The 24,656-nt window shown below is 30.8% G+C and overlaps 1 protein-coding gene across 1 annotated transcript in view; it reads right to left on the minus strand.

Annotated features, from left to right (window-relative positions):
• LOC134696535 (formin-J-like) overlaps positions 1–17,633 on the minus strand; it is a 102,197-nt gene extending 84,564 nt beyond the window's left edge. Inside the window, exons 1-2 of the mRNA XM_063558377.1 lie at positions 17,577–17,633; positions 2,767–2,803 (exon numbers count right to left, since the gene is read on the minus strand). The gene's annotated coding sequence lies outside the window, so the exon portion shown is untranslated. The remainder of the gene's footprint in view (positions 1–2,766; positions 2,804–17,576) is intronic.
• Positions 17,634–24,656: the final 7,023 nt, after the last annotated feature.

Consider the following 24,656-nt stretch of genomic DNA (forward strand, 5'->3'; position numbering starts at 1 on the left):
AGAGATAAAAATGTGATATCTTTTTTTTCCGCATTGTCATTGAACTTTTATCAATACAGGAAACCAGACCGATTGAGAACATCAATTTAAAGTATGAAATAAGTTAGTATGTTAACTACATTTTTATTTTTCACAAACGCCTTATTTGCTGAAAGGGTGGAATTCATTTTGTTTTGTTATAATGCATAACATGATTGAGTGTATTAACAAGTAGATGCTATTAAATACTGTGCAGTCATTTGAATAGAGATAGAAGTTAATACAATGTTGTTAATTGTAGAGTTAAAGTCAAAGCGTCCCCTTGTTGAACTGGTGGTTTTGAATAAACACGGTATTTGAAGGATAAAAAATGCCCTCAGTTCAAACATTTTAGAGGTTTAGAAATAAATAAGGTCGAATACATACTACAAAATAATTCAAAAGGAATTTACGTCAGACTCGAACAGAGGGATATTAAAATTAGAAAACAACTCCCCTTTGATAAATTGAGAAACTATTTGGAAACTAAGCTTCTAACTCTCTTGGGTCTTGCATGCATTTTATTATTCTTTTTTCTCGTCCCTGTAGCTCACATTTCTTTATGCTAACGTTTATACGTGTATTTACACCCTTGTGGTTCTTTTCACCAAAAATGTTACGACTAAAATTTCATGTCACGTTGATCGTTCCGAAATGCATGAAATCTGTTCATTATCAGTGTACTTTATCGGCCTTTGTAAACACTTCCTTTGTGAATGATAAACACTGAAACAGCAATTGTAACTAAAACATTGAAGTACCAAATAAAACTTCAAATAAGACAATAAAATTATCTGCTTCCAGTGCGATTATTGGAAGATTTTATGATATATCACAAATCGCGTTACCTTGAAAAAGCGAGCGACACTTTGTGTCTTTATAGAACTAGTGCCGCGCATTTTCCCCATTCTCTGAATAATGTTCAAAAACTTAACTTAACTTTTTTTCCATATAGAATTGTTACACATATGTAACTCAAACATATGATTGAGTACTCAAACATATGATTGAGTGAAAAAAAAATTCTCATTGCAGATACAATCTTGATCCAATCAAAAATGTGTTAAAAGAGGAATTAAGGAACGTGTATAACATTTGATGATTTTATATTATTTCTTTTGCAGATAATACACATACACAGTTTTAGTATCAAAGTCTTGCCTTGTTCCAACTGAACCCTGCCAAGATACTGACAAAGTAGGACCGTGACATTGCAAAAGTACATGCAATCGGACCACTTATTGCTAAATATGGAACTACTATATAAACCTTGTTATTATGCTGACATTCATGAGAACTGTCAAGCTTGTAAAGCTTCTTAACCGACCAAGATCCAACAGCTAGATACATTTAAACCTTATACAAAAGTATTTAGCCTGTTTTTATGAATGAATTCAAATTGAATATTTGTGACACTTGTATTACATGTGTTATATAGATAAGAATCGATGTTTAAGTTATAATTAGGCGTCTACTAATAATTAAGATTTCATTAACGGCCCTGTCACTACATTTGATATCCATTAAAGTGCATTAAAACATTATATATACATTTAGAAATATATATAGGGCGATGTTTGATCTTCTTGTACCATACTTTTGAGTTTTTATATCTGTTAAATGTAACAGTCGACCTAATTCGATTTTTTATTATAACTATAATTTGATTGGATATGCAATCACCCTTGTAATAAAGGCGTAAGGAGAAAAAACGTTCTCTTTTGGTGAAATAGTTTTTATCTTGAACTTTTGATAGTTATCGAACATTGATGTAATTCATAAACTTTAGCAAAGTTTGGATAGACTCCTTAACTGAGCATTTTGCAAATGTAGATTCATACGTGCTACTTGGTGCCTTTCTTGTTTTTGTGTTGATGTGTGTGTGTGTTTGTGCAGTGCATTCAATTTATCATTCAACCCAATGAAAAAGAAATTTTTTAGTCATCATTTTTATGCATTCATATTCTTTTTTAAAGAGCCAGGCGTTACAAAAGGAACGTTTACATCTTATTTACTTCTTTTATTATTTTGCGAGGAACATGTGTCCGTAGTTCGCAAAGTCTATTGGTTTACTATTCATTTATTAAAAGTAGTAATAACACGTAGATTTTCAGTCACATAATTTAATCACTTAAAAAGTTTTTAGTTATCTAAAAGAAAATAATGTCATGTATCTCTAGATCTTGCTGTTTTTTATTTCAACGAAATTTTACATGTAAATAAATAGCGATGGTACTAAAGAGACCTTTTACATATGAATACTAACGCACATGCATTATGGTTTGTAAGAAAAATATTGTCATTAATAATGAAATGATAGGTATTATTGTGTTCTTCGTTTGTTTATACTGTTTTATCATGTGATTTAGCCATTTGATTTGGGACTTTTCGTTTTGAATTTTCCTCGGAGATCAGTATTTTTGTTATACTTTTTTCCTGTAATGTAGTGATTTCATCTTATCAGTATATCTAACATGGCCATATGAGTTGGAGGTTTGGCTAGCAATAAAACCAGGTCCAACCCCCCCCCTTTTTCTATAAAAAAAAATTGTACCTTTCATGAATACGTCAGTTGGCTTTTGTTTCTGTTGTTCCGTTGTTTTCTTCTTAAAGTATATGTGTTACCTTCGGTTGGAGTTTGTTACCCATAATTTGATTTATCGTATAATGACTATTCATCAGCGGTATACTACTTTTGCCTTTATTTACAAGGCTTGTTCTACTTTAAGATAAGAAAAATGAACCTACCTTCAATAGCAATGAAACGTCAACAGGGGATTCCAGCCTGAAACGAAAAATATGATTGTACTCGTTAAAATATAATGGTGTCTCTTATTCCTTCCAAGTTTAAACATATTGCATCCACATTATTGTTGTAAACTCACTTATTCAACCGTCTCCACTCATTACCAAGAAGATACACAGACAAAAAATTGGTCTATGTTTCAGTACACTGATTTATTTGTAACAAATTTTAACAAAACAAGCAAGATCCTGAAGATGTAAAAAATAAAAGATTACTTCAATTTTATTACTCAAATTGGCGATGTACATTTTCCTTTTACTTGAATGTATCAAAAAATGTTTGGCTTATAAATGCAAATATTAACACAAGTAATTTAAATGAAAATATGAATTTTCCATTACACGACGGGTATCCTTACATCTATTAAATAAACAAACTTATTTTAAATTTAAGCAAAGCATATTTGGTACACTAAACAATTTAAGGATACATGACTCTCATTTTTCAGTAAAATTTCAAATGAAAAAAACAACACTTTATAAATTTCACGTGACCGTAGCATTTTTCTGCATTTTCCATTATTAAGAAAAAAAAGTAAAATCACAAAAATACTGAACTCTGAAGAAAATTCAAAACGAAAAGTCCCAATTCAAATGGCAAAATCAAAAACCTCAAAAGAACGTGATTTCCTCATTTCAAGTTTTACAGCCTCCCATGTCAAATAGTTGTACCTTTCATAGAGAGTGTAGTACGCCATAGTACAGTGTTAAAACAACTAAACTAAAATTATAACAGAGAATTATAACTTTCTGTAATTCAAGGACTTTTGATGAAACTAAAAAGTAAACAAATTTTGTATGCACACCTGGCATACTCAAAACACATATATGCAGAATGACATTAAAATGGCATAATAAAGATTTATTTCCTAATTGTATAAAATAAATGTTTAAACAAATAATGTTTTATTGACACAAAAATAACGGATTATCGATAATAATGATAAATCAATGTTTAAATGATTTGAAAATAAGGATAAACCTCAATTTATGATACACGGGCAGACGAGATCAAACGATTAAACATATTTTAAGCTCAGATAATGATAGAACACTTCGATGTCAACATTACTAAGAAAGTATAAGATTTAATTATGAAAGATGAATTCATATCTTTTTAATATACAAAACTTATAAAGTTATCAATAATATTTGGCTTCTGATAAAACACAAACACATAGAACATTGACGATGCTTTTTTAGTGTATTCGTTTGCTTCTCCGTCTAAACTGACATTAATAATTTGGATAAGTATTTAATCTTAAAATTATCGAAAGAATAATGAAGTATTTACTAATACAAGAAACGAGTAAGAAATATATATTTAAAAAAAATCAACAATATTAATTCATATTATATTCTTTAAAATTTAGAATAGCGAGGACAGATTGTTCCCGCCAAAATTATAGATTAGACAACTATTTATTATTGTACATCTACGTCATTTAAACTAAATTTTGCAAAAATGTCCAAATATATTTCATTTCATGAAATGCATTTTATTCGCGTACATGGTTAACAACAGGCTCGCTCGTTAATGAGCCCCCAAAAAATTCATAAAAATGTAATATGTATATGTATAAAATTTAATGTTTCATTTTCAGGAAACAAAAAGAAAAAAACACTTACTTTTCTTGATTGAACATATCGACAAGTATGAGGTTTGTTGGATTATTGTGCATTTGTGATCACGCGAAGAAGGGTTATCAAATATTACAGTTAATCAATATAGTTGTGATAATTTTAATCCATTTAAGAGCTTTTGTATACCAACTTGGTAACATTTTGTAAGATGGGCATTTAAGTGTTTAATGTGTAAAGTAAAATGGTTAGATACATGTTTAGAATGTTTAACTACTTCTTGTGCAAAGTAACAAAACTTGTCAAACAAAAATGGATTGATTGATCGTTTTGGGTAGTTCTGTAGTTCAGGGTTCTTTAGAATTGAATGACAAAGATCTGTGAGTCTGCATAATTGAAAACAGTTATATTTTATGCAAAAAGAAAAAAAGAAATAACAAAATGAAATGTTTTACTTAGTTATTATATAACTTTTTAGTCTATCAACTTATGTAAAAGTGTAAATCATTACAAAAAAAATTTTAAAAAATTTAAAAACTTTTAGATAATATATTCACTTTTCTATAAAATCATATTAAATGATAAATATTTAAAAAAAAATGAATTGGCTCTTTTTCAGTGAATTTGATTGGACGTCATTGTTGAATAACAACATTAACATGCTGTAAACGTATTATCATGTAAGTGTTAAGCCCGTCTACCAGATACGTGCGACACATCAATGACTTTGCAAGATTATACGCAGACGATAAGTGCAATGGATGAGGAAGAACGTAAGTTTGTTCGTACTCCCATTGACTTTTGCCTTATTTCTATCTAAATACCGCTGTCGTCTGCTTCCTTTGATTGTACATCTTAACACGGTGAAAATGTATATACATATATATCTATTACTTATTAAAAGAGTTGGAGGAAAAAGGAAAACTTGTAAATAAACTCATCATTGATACCATGATTAAAATGTGAAATCTTTTTAAAATCTTATCCCTAGTTTTTCAAAAATTTCAAAGTTTAAAAGCAAAATAATGTATTGCAAAAAAATGATTAAGTAAAAATAAATTTGTAAATATGCTTTTTTATCCAAATGTTATGCAAGATGTGATAGTTGTGAGGACAAACTCATTTTCCCCTACACCTTCTGTAAGATGCAGCTTGGCACCACGTTCTATTGTTACGTGTCTGTACACTGCTCTTTCAATCCTTTTGATTTTATTCCAGATTTTTTTTTTATTTGGAAAAAAAACCATTTCAACAAATTGTATTCCAATTGTGAACAAGGTGTTCATAAAATCGAGTACGACTACTTATGCTTAAGTTTCTATATGAGGTATATCGATGTTCCAAACTCACAATTCAATTTTTAAGCACAAAATCTGAATAAAACTCCAAACGGAGCAAGAACGGCTGTGTTGACAGGGTAAACAACTGTTGCTATATTTGTTTTACTAGCTATCGTAACTTAAATTCAGCGAATAAAGCGTTATAAGGAGTAAGACAAAATAAAATAGATTTATAAATCAGGGAACTAAAACATTTTATCACACAAGAACAAAATCATTAACATGCGTCACCTATTTCAGTAGCACCAGATCACATTGCTGGAATAACCACAATTGGTTATGCTCTTGAAAGCTCTGAAAAATTCTGGTCAAAACAAGGAAGAAAAATAAGTATATAAAACGTTTCTGAGGATAAAAACCCTGATTATCAACAGAACAACTTTACCTCAGTCATTTGTAGCTTTTGCATGAAACCAATTACAATATTTATACACTTTAAATCTACTTGTAAAAGACAAGATGGCTTTTTGGGGACTTGTTTGAGTCAAGATCGTACAAAAAAGGCCTTCATACGTTAGAGCAATTTTATAGTCATTCAAGATTCATGCTTCAAAGATTATGCAATACCTCTCTATATTTACATTTGCGTGAAGTCGTGTTCGTCAGCAAAATTTAAATGAAGATTTCATTCATAAAACAGTGTATTTATAATGATATATGTTCACCTTAAGTAGAAAATTAAGAAAAGTGTAAGTGCAATTACATCAAATTAATATTATTTTTCCACATTTTAGTGACGTCAAAGTAAATACCATAGCGTTTAAACAACTTTCAAGTAGAGAAAAACGAATGTTATGGTCGCTTTATATATCAACGTTTCGTAATTCATTCTTGTGACCCTTCGTGTACTTTTAATTCTGAAAAATATATAATTCGCGTTTTATGATGTATTGTGTATTCTTTACTGTTCTTAAATTGTAAGTTTATTTTCGCTAACGCAATAGGATGGGTTCCGTCATTCATACGATTGCGTGACATGAGCCACTTTTCAACTTAATATCTTAACTTAATGTTGATAATGAATAATTACAGTCAAAATTTATATAAAAAATGATGCCCCTTTCTCGATGGCAGTCAAGATGACATCCTTAATTGAAAAAAGGTGCAGCTTTTAACTAATGATAGATTTATTTGAAAAAAAACTTCAGTGCTAAATTATACCAATTAAATAATTATAAATGTAGTAAAGACTTCACTACAATCAGTATTATAACATCTCATCATCATTGTCGTAAATAGGTCTTCAATTTGTCATATATACAATTTTCCGTTCATAAATTTACAATGTATGCAATTGAATTCGATGTTTTAAATTTGTATAGAAAAGAGATTGACGAATAAATGAGATTTTTTAATACTTGAATTGCTGAAAGTATTTTAACAATGTGCAAAACACTTCAAATGACTATACATCATTTGGTAATGTTTGTAAATTATTTGTTCTCATTGATAATACAAATGAGATATATCAAAGGGAAGACAATCTATTACGGCAATTGATATGCTGACGTCAAAGTAAGACGGGGCCACATCATGGACATAACAAATAAAGGCAACAGTAGTATACCGCTGTTTAAAACTCATAAATCCATGGACAAAAAATCGGGGTAACAAACTTAAACCGAGGGAAACACATTAAATATAAGAGGAGAAAAACGACATAACACTAAAATGTAACACACACAGAAACGGACCGAGCATCAGACAAAATCCCACAAGAATAACAAATATAACATCAAAACCAAATACATGAATTTGGGATAGACAATTACCGTGACACGTCTTATTGCAATGTGAATTTACACTCAAAAATAAGAGAAAACAAACGACGCAACGTTAACATGTAACTCACACAAAAAGGAACTATAATACGACAATGGCCATATTCCTGACAAAACAGCAACAATCTTCAAAACACCTTATAGAAATCTAAAGATTTCAAGAGCACATCATAATAGGACCGCACTCAAGTGTTTTAGAGAGTTTACAGTTCCTGCAACACTATCAAATATCGTCATTAATATTTTTCTTTATAAAGTAAAAGTGTTCAATAAGTACAGTGAAACATCTATATCTATGCTGCTCTCAATCAGAAAGATATATCTAGTCGTGATTACATACAGTCTTTCTCTAAAACGGCTCAACTTTTACGTACTAGGTAAATTGATCTAAAAGTGGAAGACCAACAACACATCTTTTAAACTAAAACAGTTAAAATGACATAGTGATACTCTTTATGATAATTGATGCACAAAAAAACTCGAAAAACAAATAAAACCAGTTTTTAATTCTGCATTATAAAAGTCTTTTTATTAATATCATCCAAAACATAAGGCATACGAGAAACACACATATTACTATAATTTATTAGTTGCAATTATTACGTCATAACGTACGACAATGGCATTCATCAAATTAGCGTTCAGTATGCAAATGTGCAAAAAAAACTCTTCACTATTGATAAAGATGTTAACGATGTTATAAGGTTTTTCAAACTTTTTTTTCAATGAACGAATAATAATAATTATGCATTTATTATTGATGTTCCCATTTTGCTTGTATCGTACACGAGTAAACAAGTTATAGCATATCTTCCGTTTTCCCTGAGATGTTTTTAAAACTTTATTCTTTTTGGCGGCAACATATCCATTTCAGGTGAATATCTTATGACGTCGCAGTGATACACCCTATATGATATAGTTTTATTCAGCTTCTTCGGACGGATGGTGTGCTTACAAGTTCTTCGTGTTATAACAGATGTGGATCTGAGATAGCTTATTTGTCAGGTAATCCCAAATTGTCCTGATATATACCTGTTGAATGATATGCATACTAACAATATCATGAGCTCTGAAATATTTGATATATCATAAACTATATTAGTCAAGATGTCATCTCTCAGTTACATACATGTATCCGATCTAATCCTCCGACATGCAACAACCTAATCGTTCAGGGAAGCATAGACAAACAAGAAAAGGAATAATTTTGACTTTTATTACGTCATAAATTATGAATGAAACTCATTATTCGAAAGTTTATTACTACTAACCTTTTTTCGGTTACAAAAGCAAATTTTATAGTGTGCTGTGACACTACTTTATAAAACTATTATAAATGAGAAAACATGTAGGCCTTGTAACCCAGTGTTATTTGTAATAGTTGTTTAAGCGTTGCCTTCATGTATATCCAATTTAAGATGTATAATTTGTGTAGAAACGATAATTTGGTTGCATGTTCATATGTAATGAGAAAAAAACAGTCTGGAATAAGGTTTATCATTTCTTACTTTATATACTGTATGCATTCATGTCAGTACAGAACTTAATAGTTATCAAAAGTACCAGGATTATAATTAGGTACGCCAGACGCGCGTTTCGTCTACATAAGACTCATCAGTGACGCTCATGCAAAATATTTAAAAAACCAAAGAGGTACAAAGTTGAAGAGCATTGAGGATCCAAAAAGTTGTGCCAAATAAGGTAATCTATGCCTGGGATTAACATACACGTTCAAACTCAAATTTACTAAATTCAACGATGGATTTCATAGAGATTGAAACCCAAAATTTAAACAATGTTTCACTCGAATTTAAAAAGCATTTTCAAGAAGAATCTGTTAATTTATATTAAGAAATTGACATATCAATCTAATATACACTGTTGTTATTACCTTTCATTGTAATCAGTAATTAAAACATTTGTACCAGCCAAGCAAATGTACTTGATTTGTTGCAAACAAAAATCAATTGATAATTCGGCATTTTAGTTCCAACGGCCATTTTGAATATTTCGACTGGAACAAACTTAGGATCAAACTGGGACTAGCAACTTTGATTCTATTTAATTTAGGTTTGTTTTTTTCAGAGAAAGCTGGGCTTACGTATTAGCAGAATGATCTACGAACCAAAGAGGAGATTGTTTGGTATCTTTGAAGCTAACTCATGGGATAAAAGTACAAAAAATATTTGCCAAAATTTGTAATCACGGGGAAAAAATCAAAATATGATACCAAATGTGCCGAAAGCACGTTTAGACAAGCCAAAGATTCCAAATGTGAATAACGCACGTTTAAAAACGCATAGATACCTAATGTGCCTGACTCACGTTTAGAAAATTAAAGATACCAAATATGTCTATATAAAAAATAAGATGTGGTATGATTGCCAATGAGACAACTATCCACAAAAAAACCAAAATGACACAAACATTATCAATTATAGGTCACCGTACGGCCTTCAACAATGAGCAAAGCCCATACCGCATATAGTCAGCTTTAAAAGGCCTCATAAGACAATGTAAAACAATTCAAGCGAGACAACTAACGGCCTTATTTATGTCCTTATTTATGTAAAAAAAATGAACGAAAAACAAATATGTAACACATAAACAAACGACAACCACTGAATTACAGGCTCCTGACTTGGGACAGGCACATACATAAATAATGTGGCGAAGTTAAACATGTTAGCGGGATCCCAACCCTCCCCCTAACCGAGGACAGTGGTATAACAGAACAACATAAGAACGAACTATAAAAATCAGTTGAAAAAGGCTTAAATCATTAGATAGACAAAAAATAAAAGTGGACGTGGCCGGGTACTTATACATCCCGACACAAAAAGACACAATGAACAGATCTGAGAGTACTCGCAGTTTTCTGACAGCTAGTTCAAAGCCATTAACAACTAATAAAAACATCATGCCTCTAAGACTAAGCTAACAAAACTCCAAAACCATTATTAACACAATCATTAACACTAACCAAAAGGAAAACCTAACAGAATCGCATGGAATCTACACGGTAAGCGTCACGAATTTTGTTATTACAATTAGTAAGAAGACTTTTTTCAAAACAAAAGCAATAGTAGTATACCGCTGTTCAAAAAACATAAATCGTTTGAGAGAGAAAAAAATCCGGGTTATAAACTTAACTTTAGGGAACACATCAACTATAAGATATAAACAACAGAAATACTAAATTGCAAACACTTAATTTTGCATCTGATACACCAGGCATAAATAAGGAAATATTACACATTTTCATTGGCTTACCTATAAAACAACAAAGCTCATTGAACTTGATACAAATGGGTCAGATATATTAAATAATTGGTAGCATTTTTTGTTTTGTATATCGTTATGGGTGTAACCTAAACAAAAACAATACCCTGAAATTAAATATGTTATCACTTTATATTTGTGAACAGAGATAACATCAAGATCTTCACTAATTGAAAAGATTGTTGAAACTGACCACGGATTGATTATAGATAGAGTTCTTGTTAAGGAAGACATATGGGGGAGATATGTCATGTCTTAGTTACTGATCATGATGGATGTTTTCTACCATGAAACTAGCCCACATTACGGAATGGAAAATTTAAAATACGGTGTGAACGCATAGTGCCTACTAAACAATTCGGTACCATCAACAATCATGTTTCTTGATATTAATGGTTATTCATGTACATTTTGCTTTCATCACATTTTTTAAATTGATATCATAAAATTTCTATATAAGAATATCTAAAACACGGTAAAACGGACCACACATCGCGGGGATTATCTTAAATGAAGAAGCCAGTCCTATATTTACTAATTCTTAAAGCAACAAAAGGTGACACCTCACTGCAAGACTGTCCCAATGCACCACTTTCATCAAAATTCTGTGCTAACCATTTATTACGTAATAAATATGCATTGAAGTAAGTTGAGAGATAATTTCAACACATTATAGATATAATGGTTAAAAATACTATCATAAATTACCCGGTAATTTAACTGCAAAATACACAAATAATAGAAACATTCAAACTGGAGCACAGCAAGACATTATTGTTTTAGATTATTTGACAGGAAATAGTATCTGGACATAGGAAATAGTATAGAAACAGTACAATACTTAAGACAACATTGGTGCACAATAAGATATTGTTTAGATAACTCGACAGGAAATAGTGTCTTGATAGGGGAAATATTGTGAATGGACTGCAAAATAAATTGTATATGTGCTTTTGACAATTCTTTTCACAATTAGCAAAAGCAAAACCAAAAGAAAGAGGTTTATAGTCAGCTTAAATTCTCAATAATACCCTCAGATTGGAGAAAAAGGTAATTGCAAGTTCAAGAAGACGTACATCATTGATTTGAACGAAACTCTTTGCTTTGTAATCTCTTCTTTTGTGTGTTTCTTACATTTAATTCAAATGTAAGGCCTTTTGCTGCTTAAGTTCGCAGGCTATAAACAAATAAATAACACTTTTTTCACAAAGATATGCATTATATATTTCCATATCTGTATACAAACAGGTAGAAGTTGGAAAATGTTAAACATGTAATGCCTACTCATGTTAAATTGAACAATGAGCGTTAAAAGAAAAGAATTAGTTATATTCGAGAAAGGATCACACCTTCAAAACGAAGCAATTTTGGTTGAAAGAAGCGAAAACAAATAACATCTAAATTCAGCGTTTCTAGAGAATGTTGCAAATTCAATTGTGACATTAAGCACGAGAACTTCATGTTGTGTTAGTAAAAAAAACAAAATAAGATACAAATAAGACTGCGTTCACCTGAGTACACACTTTTTCTATTTTATAATAGATACCATGGAACATTTTAACATAACTTAGAAATTCAGGTTGGGACAGATTATCCCTTTCGTGTAATTTGCGACCAGGGACGTCCGCATTGCAAAATATTATGCATTACTATAATTTAAATGTTTAAATACAGCATCATTGTAAGTGAAGTACATGAATGCATATAACTTGAACATTTTAGATGTAATTTCTTAAATTTAAAACAAATACATACCAGGACAGTGTCTAAGGTCGAGTATTAACTCCTTGTGTTTAAGATATTAGGTCAGAGGATTGCGTGTAGGATGTTTTATAATTTAATTATATTTGAAATTATTGATAAAATATCTTCAGGGGGAAATTACCTGATGTTGAAGAGATAAGGCATATTAATTTCCAGCATTGTTATAACTACCATAATATTGTCTTTAAATGCTTATGTAGTAGTTGATAGATTAGAGGTAACAAATATTTATAGTGGTCATTCGACCCCCTGTTCGAATTTACAAGAGCGCACAACGGTTTGGCATGGTGTGTTGAAATCCTTTGTTTATAAACTTTTATACGATTTAATATACATGTATCCTACATCAATAAGTAAGAATAGGTTTCTGCAAGTGTTTTATGGTAAACTTATTGAAATTTTACGTTCCAAGAAAACCTTGCGTATTATACTTGCTCTTAGTGGGTTGGAAGTACAGCATACTATTCCAGTAAAGTATCAGTATATGATTTAAAAAAAATGATATTAAATTGTTATTTTTTAGTACCATGGCTTGTATTTGTTCCAGATTTTTAAATATATTTTCATTTTTTTCCAAATTTTGAGATCTTTCCAAGCCAATTATTTCACCAAAGAAATGTAACTTGAGGAGTATAAACCCAACACCGAACCACAGACTGCCTCGGAGAGTCAGTTTATCGTGAAGCGTTCAGAGTGTCATTTAAAACAATGAACATGCAAGAAACATAACACATGTTGATTATATTTTAACGTTAATGGCACCAAATTTACTGCTATAGAAGTTCATTTTGACAATAAAGTCTCTTCCGTGATGCATGAGACCAAAATATTTAAAAAAGAATCTAGATTCATTTCGATGTATGGGTTTGAATGTTCCTCTGGTATCTTTTGCTCCTCTTTTGAAGTGTTGATCAAAAAATCAAAAAGGCCCTAAATCAAATAGCCAAATCCGTATGACGATTACTTTGCATGAGAGCGATTCATTCCTTAATTTTAAAATTATGTATTTAAATTGTACCAATTCAGTTGTAGAAATTTAAAATCGAACCTGTTGAATTTATGAGATGAGTACTGTGATTATTTTCAGTTTTTCGATTCAATGGACTCAAATTATCAGATTATGTAAGAATCATAATAAACTGCTAATCGTGTATTCATTTTTTTTCTAACCTACTTTCGATTTAAGACAACGTTCAAAGGTAACTCAGTTTCCACTAGTATATCAAAGAAAGCTTGTTTAACTATTAATAGATTCACTACTCATATAATTTAGACATCAACCCTTTCATTACCATATTGAAAAGTCAGAATTATAAAATATTTTATCAATAAACATAAATAGATTTGTTTACTTAACGGTTTACATGACGTCAAAGTAGCGAGAAACTTATAATTCCACTGATTAGATGCTATATAACTACCAAAATATACTACAATATATATCGTCGTTCTGTCTGACTTTAATATTAAATTGATTTGACCTTTTAAGAAATTTAAAGGATCATTTAAGATATGAATCGAGGAGTAATTGATCACTTTAGATAATCGATCATTGTAAGTAGGCCAGTAGCGGTATTATGTGCGCCAAATGATGCTCGAAACAAGCGTTATTGATTTTGACGACTTTATTTTGTCCTAGTTTTCGGCGAATTAACCTTATAAACATGCGCTTATTGTCAGTATATGCTAGAATTGTTTTAAAAATTTAGCAAAATCGACATCATTGTTGTGAAGCAATGCCATGTGCAAGCTTGCAATTTTTTTTCAAGGTTTTGGGTAAACTCTGGCATTGAGTTTAATTATAATTTCAGATTAAAATCAATATGAGTGCAACTATGCAAAACATGTTCTGAAGTTTGGATCTGAATAATGGATTGAGTTCAATGCTTTAGCACACGGTTGACACACCCTATATCAGGTTCATTACAATGATTATTTTGCAGTGAAGTAAAAACCCTGATGTCAATCAATTTATAGTTTGATTAACAATTAAAATAGAGATCAAAATAATGAATTGATAGACATTATAGTGTAACATAAACTGTTCAGTCAGTGGCTTATAAAGTTAAATATTCTTTCGAGCTGTTTTACCTTCAAATCAATAAATATTAAAGAAAGTATCTTAAAATAATGACGTATAAATTACTTTGACCTATAATGGTTAAGTTTTACAAATTGTGACATAGATAGAAAGTTGTTTCATTGGCACACATACCAAATCTTCTTATATCTATGAGTTTAAATACGGAAAAGGATGCTTACGGTATCGTTCTAAACATACTGTAACCCTTCAATATTAGCTCTCTAGGATAGTTAGTTAATAAGCATATACAAAAGTACACATGTAAATGCAATCTATAGACTTGTTTTACAAATAGCTAGACGAAAGCAGATGGAAACAATGTACATCAGGCAATTAAACGATATATAAGATTAGCAATTACCAAGAATCAAAAGGATATACCAAAATTATATGAATTATAGTGCAAACAAGATTAAAAGACTTTTTGATTAAAAGACTTTTTGGTTACAACTTTAAATAATATCTCGTCTAAAACATTGAAATGGATATTGGTCAAAATTCTGTTTGCATCTTAATGCTTATTCATGATTATATTTAAAAAAGGCCACGCGTCATTCATTATACTGCTACCTATAATGATTTGTTATCATATTTTCATAACATCTTTAACTTGAGTTGTAGATTGTAGTTACAGTAAACATTGGTCGGCATTATAGATATAAAAGCCTTTCATGTTGTAAGTAACAATGCTATTTATACCAGTGGGCCTTCTGTGCGTACATGTGATTGTTGTTACACAGATCTAGTTCTGCTCGTATTTACACCTAGTTTAATAGTCCTTGACATGTCTTGAGTGGATCATCTTTCAACATTAAAGAAACTTATACTTTATAGAAGTGTACGCTTAGCAGGTACATGGGTTGGACTTATATGTATGTTCAAACCCTCTAATAATTGAATATTAGGCTTTATAACTTAACCAAACGCCTGATATTAATTTGATTTAATTTCAGCACGGCGTTTTATCCGGAAAATAATAATGGTTAAAGTTTTTGCGCCGTCTTAATTTTAATTGAAAAGCCACCATGAAATTTCTAGTTTAACAAATGTTTAATTGTGCGTTCTTTTATAACTACAATACAGCTAATATCTGTGTTCCTTGTAAAATTTCATTGAAGGCAAACCGAAACTATTCCTACAGAACACAGCTTGAATAACATAATCGCTTCCTCGTACTGTTTTTGCTAGATAATTATGTTGGTGTCTTTTACGAATTTTTATAAGTTTGCACTCTTTGTTTTATATTTTAAAGGATGCATGAAGCTGAACTTTTAACAGTATACCCCTTGAAGACCCCCTCCCTCAAAAAATGCCCAATCCCCTTTCAAGTCGAAAGTTGAAAATGGTAATTTCTAGTTTTTATTTAAGTTATTGTATTGACTGTTCAGTTAATGTCAATGGTATTTCATTATTACAATACTGTATACATATTCAGGTATCTTTTTATGAAACCCTGTTTACTTTTTTATTTAATTCTTAAAATACAAAATGTACTTGATTTGACCTTTTAACTGTTAACTGCTAAATTATAATGAGTAAATGTGACATTTTACGTTGATATCGTAAATAATTTCCAGTCTGTTTTGCAGCTTCAAATGAAATAAGTAAATTTAATTACCGAACAATATTTTTTTAGATTTTACTGTGAATTTAATGTCAATTTTAAAACAGTGAAAACTGATAATTTCTTGGTTCTTTGAACATTGCATTGTTAGGTCTTTGAATTCTGTTAAACCATCATGTTATAATTATATGATGACATAGGGTATACGTAAACCCAAAATGATTCTACACTGTGATATATCAATCAATTTCAAGATATTGTTTCATTGGTGGTCGTTCAATTTGGTGACCATAAACTATAGTACTAGATATGTCACCTTAACTTGAGAAACAAAACCTGGAATCTGATTTACATTTCCTAGTGTAACTATGCTTAAAAATTAATTAAGCTTAGAACTCGAAGATGATTGTAACTTGTGATTATGTAAATGATTCTACTGTTTTTGCTTTGTCAAGCTTCAACGATTGACACATGGTTTCGAATGAAATCATACAGTTAGATGGATTAGAATAGCATCGAAAAACGATAGGCCGTTGTCCTCTGTATTTGTTTTCGTAATTTTAATCGTAGGATAGTCCTCTTTTAACTTTAAATTTGAAAAGGAAACAGAAAAAAAAGGAAGTCTGTTAAAAGAGTAACGAAAGATACCAGAGGGACTATAAAACTCATAAATCGAAATCAAACTGAAAACACCTTGGCTAAAAACAACAGAGACAAACAGACAAACCGTAATACACCAAAAGACTTTTTCTTTGCATATTAAGCGTTTTAGTGTCTTTACAAACAAAAAAATTAAAGCAATGCCTGCGAAACTTACTTATTATGCATTTTATCTATACTCATTATTTCATATTGAGTAAAGTTGATGAAATGTCAAGTGGTCAATAAGGGTAAAATTTCACGTAAATAAAGGCAATAGTAGCAAACCGCTGTTCATGCACTTGTCATCAATCGATTAAGCGAGAGAGAGAAATCCGGGTAGCAAAACAAAACAGAGGGAAGCACGTCAACTATAAGAGGAAAACAACGGAACAATACTCTACTGCAACAAAAACAAACGCCAACATACATACAAACGGACTACTTGATAACAACTACCATTTTTCTGACTCGGTACAGGATATTTTAAGAAAAAAAGGGTGGGTCGAACATGGTTTAAGGGCTAGCTAAATCTCCAACTTAAATGGCAATGTTAAAAATGCCGATAAAAATGACAGCATAACGTAACCCAAACAAAACCACAACAGGACAGGAAAACATATTTAAATATTTCAAAATCTATTAATTTGTTTTCAAATTAGGCTTATATTTATATATAATAAGTTATAATACATTCAAATTTCGACAAAAGTACTCACAAGTTAAACTGGTTACTTCGAGGAGGTATACGAGGTCATCTGACTCGCTCCCCTTCCTGTCAAACTCAATAAAAGTCTGCACTTTCATACGGGTATTTTTACTTTTGCTTGCGTCAAAAGTTTTCTTTATTTCGACGTTTCTAATGATAAATGTACATTTCAATTGAACTAATGTTCTGAAATTGTTTGGCCTTTCAGATTAAGTTGTCTTGATAGTATTTAAACACCGTATCCAGTAAAGGATATGGCCTTTATAAGAAATTAGACAGTGATGGTGAAATGTTAGAAAATGAAAACTTAATCTTAGATTATGTTGACTTGATCAAACAAACGCTCTTATCAGGAAAAGAACGTGTTAGTTTTAAGATGCATTGTGATGAATAATTTAGTGTAATTTGTTTGCGTTTATGAACGATTACATATTAAAGATCGTTGGGACATGACTTATTATAGCAGATACTTATAATGCTGTTAGTATAATTGGTCAAAAGATCAATTGAGACGTCACGCTTTCTTTATAAGTCTATGATACTACACGCTCTTGTCTTTAGTTTAATGGCTTTTTTTCAAATTTACATCGGGAAAAGGATGAACCATCTCTCTCGTTAGACGCGTTATCATAAAAACCTAGATACGGATTACTTTTGCTGTAATCTCTAGAATAAAGATGGATACAGCGAATTACTTATCGGTGTAAGCAATAGCTTGTTCAAAGTATTATTCAAATCGTTTGTTATCGACTGTTGTGAAGTCAACGAAATACAAGTCATTGAAAATAAAGGCAAATCGGAACGATTTTGCCGTTTTCGGGTCAATTTCTGGAATTGTCTGATTAGTAACACTGTGAGTCGATTGATGGATTGTTTAATTGTTGGTGTTTACACTACTTTTGTCATATTTAGCTATGTTATGGAAGTCACGATAGGATAAACTGGCAGAGAGCGAAAGAGAGAGACTGAGTACCATTGGAGCCGAGCTTACCATGCAACAAGCGGGGTTCGGAAACGAAACCTCAGTGTTGACAGGCTAGTGGTCAAAGTAAATTTATTAATTAGACCACTCTGTCACCGAAATTGTTCTTGGATTGCGGAGTTATGTATATACTCGAAAAGTTGAATAATCAAACGGATCTGACAGAAAAATTAAAAAAAAACCGTTATACGTCCATTTCGTCTCAGGGAGAGTGGCAACCGTAGTTTACAAAATTAAGGCAGTTGAATCCAAAATTTAAACTACTAAGCTACATACACCATGTGGGACTAAATATCTACAAACCCATAAAGTGAGAGTAAATAAGAAGGTTATATGTTTTCGCAGTTGTGCTATTTATAAGCTGAGAATTGTTGCAATGAATTCTTAAAGGTATGAAACCTTATCTGTGTTTTTGTCCTTCTTATGTAAATATAGATTGAGTGCATCTAATGACTTTTGCAATTGCCTTGAGCGAAACTAATCCATTATGTGGTTGTAAAAAATATGTGATATTTATATGATAAAATCTACGTTGTACATTCTGCCATTCTATGAAATTCTAATTCAACCTTGTGTACTTCACACTCCGATGTCTCTTTCCTTTTTATATTTTAACCGTTTAATCATTGTCATGTTTTATTTTTGTTCATTAAACATAGTCAATTTTCTTTTTTTAATTTTCTATTAAACAGATATGTAGCTATAAAACCAAGTTTAAATCACAATTTTCTACATACAAAAAAAAGAAAATGCATGTACCAAGTTAGGAACAGGACAGTAATCTGTTGTTTTCCGTTTGATGTCTTTAAGCTTTTAATTATGTCATTTTGAAAAGGACTAATCGTTTTTGAATTTCCCTTGGAGTTCGATATTTTCGTTATTCTACTTTCTGAAATCAGTTCTTTTAAAAAAAAACCTGAAAAAGCAGCAGTAATGGGAGATTCATTGACATACCATTTAGGTAAACTTATACCTTAAACAAAGCAAAATATTAATTCCATAAGAAAAGAATGTAAAACAGACAAATTGTAAGCACAAACCATATAGCACAGACTTATCATAAGATCGAGCATCGAAACCAAATAAACTCAAAAATTAAATCATCTAAGGTAAAATTTAACTTTTTGAATTAATAAGTCTGAAGCACTTTTGGGGAGTTACCTCTTTCGGGAACGTTTTTGACAATTATAAAAGTCATGCATATATCGAGAACTTCTTAAATTATCAACCAACTGAGTAGTAAAGACACGTTCTTCATAATATTGTCCATACCTAAGCACTGACTTTTGAGCTGACTATACTATAACAGGTAACCTTAGAATTTGTACAATAACATAATACATGTAGATGAATTATTGATTACGAATCGTTCAAAACATGAAAGTATCAAGGTACTGACCAAATAAACTCATCATAGATACCAGGACTAAATTTAGTGTATACGCCAGACGCGCGTTTCGTCTACAAAAGACTCATCAGTGACGCTCGAATCCAAAAATGTTAAAAAGGCGAAATAAAGTACGAAGTTGAAGAGCATTGAGGACCAAAATTCCTAAAAGTTTTGCCAAATACAGCTAAGGTAATCTATGCCTGAGGTCCACTCGGAACAAATCCGATTTATTTTTATAAAAGTAGTAAACATATGTAACCCTGACGTGATCATTCAGAACTTATACAATGTCCAATTCCTTATTTTCATTTGCTTTCAAACACATATTTAGAACATCTTTGTTTTAAAAAGAACAATGCCACATTAAACAGCAAATGATATGGAAAATAGACTGAATTAAAATATGTACACTAAATATTTATACAAAACAAACAATACATTTTATAAGAAAAGATGTAAAATCGAAAAAATGTAAGCATGATCTTACCATTATGCAAGCACGTTGTGAAATGACGAATTATATGGTATTAATAACAAGATTGAATGGTGGTTTGACATTTTGGTAATAATTACCTTTTCTGCATTCAAATCGTAAATTTTAAGTGTCAGCTTCTATTTATACTTTTTTTCTTGCTGGGGCACATATTGATGAACGTCATTGAGGAGGTTCAATAACATTTAAACGGTTTTACATTGATAACCAAAACAACTTTTGAAATATAACACTTACATTGAGAATATAACTATGCCCATTTCAAATAACAGAGATTATATAACGTTTTTAAAAATTAACATAGACGTTTCAATTAGAGAACTATTAGTATATCAAAGATCGAAAAAAAAACTCATGTTTTGTCAACCACCACAATAAGAAAAAATATACATCTTAGGACAATTATAACCATTGCACACAAGTACCCGCATTGTAGTAAAAATTTACATTCATAAGAAAAAAAAACAGTTTATTTTTCGCTAAATCTATGTCGCTATGTTGAATTGTATTGTTAGGGGTGGTATAGAGTCAAATCACAAAATTACCGAACCTCAAGGATAATTCAAATCGGAGAGTCCCTCATCAAATGGCAAAATGAAAAGCACAAACAAGTCAAACGAATTGACAACAACTATCATATATTCCTGACTTGGTACAGGCATTTTACGGTTGTTAACCCTTGTACAGTTCTAGTTTTTGAGTCATCTTATAAACGTACACTCATTTTATTCTTTAATAGTGTTTTTTGTTCGTGAGTTTTCAGATACCATACTATATATTTCATATGAATGAGTGCATTTTGCATTCTTTTTGACTCTTTGGCCTTTACCGCCGAAACGTAGTTTTACTGAGTAAAACACGGAATCAGATGTGATTTGATAGTGTGACGTATGACACCTATAACACCACACACGATTCTGAATCAGTTTATAAAAATGATGTACAAACTGCTTGTTTAAAATGAGGTAATTACGTGTTAGTAGATTGTACCCTCGGTGAGTGACAGACAGTTCACCAGTAGCGATATGAACCCATTGATAGCAAAAACATATAATTACAAACATCCAACAGGAACTTTTAAACAAGCCAAAGAAAAAATAGTTATGTGTCCAGCTGTATTACCTAAAAGATGCTGAGATCGAACACACAAACGGTTGATAACGGCAAATGCCTAAACAAATTGTAACCCTATTTTTGTATTTAATAATGAATTGCCCGTTCGTGATCGTAAAGGTGTTCACACTATTAGATTACTCCGAACAGGTTGTTGTACTTTATATTCGATCATAAGCAGCAGTGTGAAGATTTTGAACACTAGTATAATTTATTTTTGTATAACGTTTTCAGCCGCAAGAAAATCCTCTTTTGATCATGTTTAAATACTTTTATACTTCTTTTGAAAGAATGTTTTTTTGTCTATTTTAGTTATTATCTCAGCAAAACAAGTATATGTACCGGAATGCAAGAACATCTTAGATATTTAAAAAAAAAAGAACACACTCATTTTGCTTTTAAAACAATTTGAAATGACTTTATTTAAATTTAACACAGTTACCAGTATATGTAACTCGTAGTTTAATTCATTTGATTTCTATTTAAATCCAACAAAATCTTGTTATTTACGAATTTGACATCATCATACATACACACTTGACTTCTCTTTATGTTATTCCCATGAGAAGATTTAGCTTGTGAAGATTTTGGATACTAGTTCTTGGATTATACAGACATGATCTAGCCATTTCAATCGGACCATAGAACAGCACATGTCTTATACTTATAGTGTTACAGTTAAAGTTAAACGTTGAGTTTGGCAGATTTTACACGAATTAGGCATTACTTTTGATTTATTTAAAGATAAATATAATGAGATAAAATAGAAATGTTTGTGTAGTTTGTTGGGATAACCACTTGTGTTTAAATTATTTGTTTACAGATGATTAAACTAAGTTCAAAAGAATTCGGACATCAAGTTGACCCATTGACATGGTTTCTGTTCTATGATATGAGTTCTTCGAGTCCAACACTAAATTATTGAGCATTGCGTTTGATAAATACACTTATGTTTTATACTGTAAACATACTCTTATGGTAGGCTTGGGACCTTTGTATCTGACCTTACAGTATTAGGGGCTGATACCATATATTCTTATATATAGATATAATACGTGGTATGGTATGAGTGTCAATAAGACAACTCTCCATCCAAGTCAAAATATATAATTATTAAGCATTCAAGAAGTGATCAAATCGACGGATGGAATTATGTAATACAATAAACGAATATTTAATACCATATACATCAACAAACTTTAACCACTGAATTACAGGATCTTGACTTGTAACAGGGATTTAACATGTAAGCAGGTATCCAACCCTTCCCTTTATTTGGGGCAGCACAATACAATAAAAACGAAAGAAGAAAACAAATACCATTTGTTTTGTATGTTTTTGTAGCATCAATGTTTCTTTTGACATCATAGTTAAGTTGACATCATTTTGATATTAATATTGCACTGACATAGAAGATGTTAGATTCTAACGTATTTTGAACAAAATATCGGTGAATACTTTTCATTTTTTTTGCGCTTTAAGGGATGAATAGTGGCACTAGTTTTTGTATAATTCCGCTTGTTTGATGTGTTTGACCTTTTGGTTTCGTCGTTTTCAGTTTTTTTTGTGATTCTATTTTTTTCAAGGTAAAAAGCTTGATATATAAATAAATCTAATTTGTTTAAACCTATCATTTCATTATTTCAGAAGTATGTTTGTGCTAGAACTAGCAGAAAGAAGTATATTTTAATATAAAATAATAAGGTAACTTACTTTAACATAGTATTTGCGATGAAGTCCATGTAGGCAATAGACATGTAATTGACCGTTAACTTATCATATTTTCAACATAATTTAAAGATTTAAGTTATTTCAGAATAGTTTTTAAATGCAATGCAAATAGAAAATTTTAATTCGATTCATATCATACAATGGTTTTATTTAAACTTCATTATTGTCTGATTAAGAAGTAAATAATATTGACATTTCGCATCTAAAATAGTCGAAAATTTAAGAAATAGGTTGAGTTGATCAAGCCTTAGTCACGACCCACAAAAGACGAAGTAAGACGTGCTTTTGTAAATAGTTAGGCCAAATATATAGTGACCAAATTAAATGTCAGATAAGTTGAAGTCAACTTGAACTTAAAAATGTCAAGTTGGACGTAAAAAATGTCAAGTTAGAAGTAAAAATGTCAAGTTTGAAATCATGAATTTCGACAACAGAATAGCATTAGTGGTATGTCGTAGTTATGTTAAAACATTGCATGGGGTTCTTCTTTACATAGTCGATGTTTTGGTTATCTACCAGATACAAATTAGTTTGTGTGTTTGTGGGGAGGGGGTATACGTTAATGAGACTACAACCCAACGACAGTAATAACAATGATCTTATAAACGCCTAATCTCATCGCAGACATTGCTGATATAAACCATTGATATAAATGTTCTTATAATTCTGCAAGTAATGCAGGCTTGATTGCGCTTTCAGTGCAAATTTCCATATAATTCATATTACCAATGTCAACTCCTTTAAAGCAGTTGTTTGGCACTGAATTTCGAACTTGTCCGAAACATTGCCGATATGAACCTTTGATATAGATTTCATCAAAAATTGCAAGAATTGAACACGTGACGTTTTTAGCAAAATCGGACAGACGCCCGGTATGTCTATGTCCCCCGCAATGTGGTGTGTGGGACTTTAGACAAAAGCATTTCCTTGTAAGAAAAAGTAAAATCACAAAAAAACTGAACCCCGAGGAAATTTCAAAAAGGAAGGTCATATATACTTCTGAGAAAAGTTAAAAAGACAACATGTTTTATACTGATTTCAGATGATGTTGACTATGCACTACAAATGATGTTAACTATGCACTTTAAAGTTTGTATCTAGTGCAAATGTATTACTAGTTAATCGAAACCAGTTTAACCCAATCAAAACACATTTATTAACCATAACACTAAACTGAAACTAGTCTGAATGCAAAACAAAATCACTCACTCAGAGTGTCGTAAAGAAAACCATCAGGTTATAACAGAACCACCAGATGTTGACCGATTAATAAAGTAAAATAAATACAGTCAAAGAATAAACTAGTTGTATATTTTACAATAAAAAGGAGTTTGCTTTGTAGAATACTGACGTACTTATGAAGTCATGAGTGTTGACAGTT

This window comes from Mytilus trossulus, chromosome 14 (assembly GCF_036588685.1).
Source record: "Mytilus trossulus isolate FHL-02 chromosome 14, PNRI_Mtr1.1.1.hap1, whole genome shotgun sequence".
Classification (NCBI taxonomy): Eukaryota; Metazoa; Mollusca; class Bivalvia; order Mytilida; family Mytilidae; genus Mytilus; species Mytilus trossulus.